At 35.5% G+C, this 5,000-nt stretch overlaps 1 protein-coding gene across 1 annotated transcript in view; it reads right to left on the bottom strand.

Moving 5' to 3' along the window:
• Window positions 1-3,173, bottom strand: part of LOC101853024 (DNA-binding protein RFX6) — a gene marked incomplete in the record, with an annotated part of 90,512 nt that extends 87,339 nt beyond the window's left edge. Inside the window, 1 exon segment of the mRNA XM_013086723.1 lies at window positions 2,948-3,173.
• Window positions 3,174-5,000: the final 1,827 nt, after the last annotated feature.

Below are 5,000 nucleotides of genomic sequence, written 5' to 3'. Positions count from 1 at the left end.
ATTATAAATCTCTGGTTCTTTTTTATGTAGGTGTTTTACATCCTCTTCGACACACTTTACATAATTCAGCAAACCTTTCTGATACAATATCCTAGCAGAAACACCGAGGTTCTCGAATAAAAATTATTATAGTAATAATAAAAGACTGCATTTATATAGCGCTCTATCCAATATTAGTATAAGGTCCCATTACGGTAATCGAACTCTGGTCTTCTGCTTGCAACAGTGAAGCGCCTACTGCCACACTACACACGCCGGTTATCGGGGTTTGTGGGCCCGTATTCATATTGCATATCATATAGTGGGGAAAAAAATTCAGAGACACAGCTGATAGGTGCATGCTTTCTGTGGTGAGTACTGATAACAGCAATAATAGTATCAGTATATTGTATTTCACGTCCCTTTTGGCAAATAACATTATTTAGTAGGCGGGCTATTTCGATCCTGCCGTTTGTAGTCAACCCGGGCTAAATGGGGTACATCTGGAACTTTCCAGCAAAAGCAAAGATACAGTATTTGATTGAGCATCCTCCCTAAATAAATAAATGAATAAACAAATAAATGAATAAACAAACAAATGAATAAACAAATAAATAAATGAATATGTTAAATAAATAAATAAATAAATACATGAATGAATGAATGAATGAATGAATGAATGAATGAATGAATGAATGAATGAATGAATGAATGAATGAATGAATGAATGAAAATTCAAAACAATAACACACGAGAATCGGACTCGCATATATTTCTGCATGTGATGGTTGAAATTGAGCGCCTAGCCGCTAAACCACAGACGCCAATGCCGTGAGATCTTGAAGAAGATACGTTCAGTTATTTAACATCTTTATTTTATCGTTCAACGTTTAAACATGTTCTCCTTATCCTTTTTCTTATTTTTTTTTAGCCGTCTTGTTTTCAGTAGGCCTACCGTTTCAAGTTATCTGTCAGTTAGGGTGCTCAGAGGAGTCGGAGAAATTAAAATGCAACCGAGGACAAGCACAGTATTGTTTTAGATAGATAGATAGATAGATAGATAGATAGATAGATAGATAGATAGATAGATAGATAGATAGATAGATAGATAGATAGATAGATAGATAGATAGATAGATAGATAGATAGATAGATAGATAGATAGATAGATAGATAGATAGATAGATAGATAGATAGATAGATAGACAAACAAACTGTGTTTTGCTTTATTTTGTTTTTGTTTACGCAATAGAAATAATAATAACGATAGCAACAATAATGATAATAATATTAATAATAATGATGATAAACATTATTATTATTATTATTATTATTATTATTATTATTATTACTATTATTATTATTATTATTATTATTATTATTATTATTATTATATTATTATTACTATTATAATGATAATAATATATAAAATATAAGGATTAAAAATGTATAATGATGAGGATGGTGAAGATAATAATAATAATAATAATAATAATAATAATAATAATAATAATAATAATAATAATAACAGTAGTAGTAACAACAATAACAACAATATTAACAATAACAATAGCAGCAATAGTATCAACAACACAACCAACAACTATAATAATATTAATAATAGCAATAGTAATAACAATAATAAAAACAATAATAGTAATAATGATAATAATAATAATAATAATGATGATGATGATGATGATGATGATGATGATGATGATGATGATGATGATGATGATGATGATGATGATGATAATAATAATAATAATAATAACGATAACAATGTGACAGTACAGACAGAGTGTTAACAATTCGTTTTGCAGTGATAATGATAATAAAAGTAATAATCAAAATAACGATTGTTTTGATATTGATGCTGATGCTGATGCCTATAATGACGATGATGATCAAGTAAGATTAATGGGTTGGGTCGTTTTTTTGTTTTTTTTAAAGAATCAAACAACTGCTAGCTGATACATTTTCTGGTATAGATAACTGTGCATTGCGTTTCTTTAACCAAGTTATTCTGTTACATACTTCTTGTTTACTCCATTTTAACAGTATAGTATTTTATTAATCCACTTTCGTGATGACTTTTCTATTGAGTTTGGTTTATCTATTTATTTATTTATTTATTTATTTATTTATTTATTTATTTATTTATTTAAAAAATATTTCTTTCTTTCTTTATTTGCGTGTTTTATAGTTTAGCTTTGTTTGTTTGTTTGTTAGTTTGTTGTTTTTTGTTCATTTTTTTCTTTGATTTATTCGCTCGTTCTATTATCCGTTTGTTTATTTATTATCTTCTTTTTTTTCTGTTTTGTTGTCTAAGTATTCATTTGATGTTGTTTTGTCTTATTTATTCAGCTTTTTTTTTGGTGAAAAAGTGGCTTTAAAAACTTTTCAGATTATTTATTCAAAACCATCCCATAAACTGTTTATTCTCTTTTTAAAGATCTGGTTATTTATTTTGTTTTACAGTTTCATTCACTTGAAATCGCCACTTCCGACAGTGCCGATGATGAATACAAGAATAACCCAGCTGATTGACGGTGATCATGGGGATAGTTATGACAATGACAATGACAATGATTATAAATGGTGGGTTGAAATATTTAAATTGACTTTGTTGGAAAAAAATGATATTACAAATGGTATTCTCAATAGCCCGAGGATATATATTTTTTTAAAAATTCAATTTTGTTTGTTTTATAATGTACAGGTTTATTATAACTCCATTCATTGTCGTGCCAGTCTACTGATCCCCTATACCTGGTAATACATGTAATAATATTGCACTAAAAAGGGGTAGTAAAATACTCACTTCAAAACAAACTTTTAAAGTTTAGTTTTAGTAAGCGTTTTACGGAACTTGCAGCACAATAAGGTCATATATGTGCCGAAAATCAAACGTTATTTAAAAGTCCTCGGACGTAATACATCAGCAAGCCAATGCTTTACACTTTTTCCCTTTCTTTTCTCCTTTCGTTCTGGGGAATCTATTTTTCTAGAAGTTCAACGTCCTTCTGTGAGGGAATACACAGGCACAGATATCACCAGGAAGTATCACAGTTAGGTATCCACATCCGAATACAGCGCCATAACAAGCCTGTCACAGAACTGAGGCCCGACATGAAACTCCCCAGGGTTTTATTGGCCCCTTTCGCTGAGACCCGGGGTCCTCTCTTCGCCGATCTTAACGGTCCGACGTCGTGTTCTGGTGGGCCAGGCGCCAGATTAGAATCCGTATTCCAGATAGTGGAAAGTGATCCATTTATCCGGATAGATATGCTGATACGTTTTAAGTTGGTTTTCGACGGCTTCTTAGTTTGGTTAACTTTCCTTATTCAAAGTGTAAGGCTGTGAGATTTTAAAAAAAATTGCAAACAGACAAAAAAACAAAACAAATAAAAATCAAAGCAAACGTAGAAGAAAATTGAAACTAAACCATCAGGAAACAGTGATGCGGAGTCCGGAAAAGCGACTGTTGGTATAATATAGCTCTGAATACTCGGAAAGCTAGTACACGTCTAACACATAATATTTATGAAAGATTCCCCGGGACCCTCTGAAGGGGATAATTTTAGACTCGTATTTCTAGCACAACTGTAATCTCAGTTCGTAAAAGACAGGTCACTGTTACAACTTTCTGCAAAGACACGATCAAAGTTCAAATTTAATCGGATTTTGGAGACTCGAGCGTCCAAAGCCCGGATTAGTGAAAAGTGGATCGATGCCCAGCACTCATGTCCTGATATCAGTAGACGGCAGCTGATGACGCGTTCAGACATCACCCACCCAGGACTTTCGTAGTACGAGCTTTGGAAGTGCGGGTTTTTGATGGTAGGGGTGGGGGTTATGAAAAGATTCAATACCACAGAATTGAGAAGACAACAGATGAGGATTTTTTTTAAAAATTGAGTCGAAAAGCAGCACATCTACTGTCGAAAAATCAATGTCAATACTCTTCGAACGGTACCCCTCTCCCCCCCCCCCCCCCCCGGCCGCCCTCTTCCACCACACCCTTTTATCGAGACGGTCGTTTGAACCATACCCAGGGATCGTCTCCAGTCAGATTCATGTATGTGAAATAGACTTTAGAACGATTAATACTACAGTGGGAAATGTAGACCTCCACGAAGATGGACTTGTAAAAAATAAAGGTGTTTTACGCCCCCATCGACACAACTTCGACCACGTGGGAGGCGGGTTGTGAGGGCTGCGACCCTGCCTTTCGACCAGCGCTAAGATGCGTACAATACCCCAGCGGAAAGACCGAGGTACTCGACAAAAATTCTTCCCCCTCGGGAATCAGACTAGTCTTCTGTATTTGTTTGTTTGTATTGGTAAGTGTTTTACGGCGCTCGCAACTGCATTAACTCATCTGAGCGAGCGGGTCACATTAAACATTTTCAGTTGGTAGGAAATTTTGGATTTTTCCCGGGTGGCGGCCGAAGCCTACTCTAATCCAATTTGGACCACCAAGGGATCTTTAACAAGCGCAACTTGCACATGGGACCTCCTAGAGTTTTTGCCTTTGTTCGAGAAGGCTAGTTGTAGAACTATACCTTTCCTACCAGAAGATCAGGGGTGTGGCTGGAAGACAGCAGTAAGAAAAAGACAAGGAGTAACAGTAGAAAGGCTGCAGAAAGAGTCAGGAGCCCAGTGGAAGGGGGCAAAGGAGGTGAGGGGATGGGAGCAGAACTTGGAGACGAAAGCAGACGACAGAAAATTGCAAGAGGGCAGGAAAGAGGGTGAACGGAGACAATTTTAGAGAAGAACAATTTCTGTCTCTATCCGATTTCGAACCCGAGACCTATATTGAATAAGACTCGAACACCTTAACCTCTCGGCCAAGAGAGCCCGCGTCTTCTGTGTGCTACGACCGAACACCTATTCGTAACACCACAGACGTTTGTGTGACCGAGCTCAAAGTTTTAAGCCCGTTGGGTTGGGGAATTTGTCGACACAGCGAGGGTCGTTCAGTGCCAGGGAAAGGACGAGAAAGACAAGGAGAAACAG

Source organism: Aplysia californica, unplaced genomic scaffold (assembly GCF_000002075.1).
Source record: "Aplysia californica isolate F4 #8 unplaced genomic scaffold, AplCal3.0 scaffold00496, whole genome shotgun sequence".
Taxonomy (NCBI): domain Eukaryota; kingdom Metazoa; phylum Mollusca; class Gastropoda; order Aplysiida; family Aplysiidae; genus Aplysia; species Aplysia californica.
This window is presented reverse-complemented; position numbering and strand designations above follow the sequence as displayed.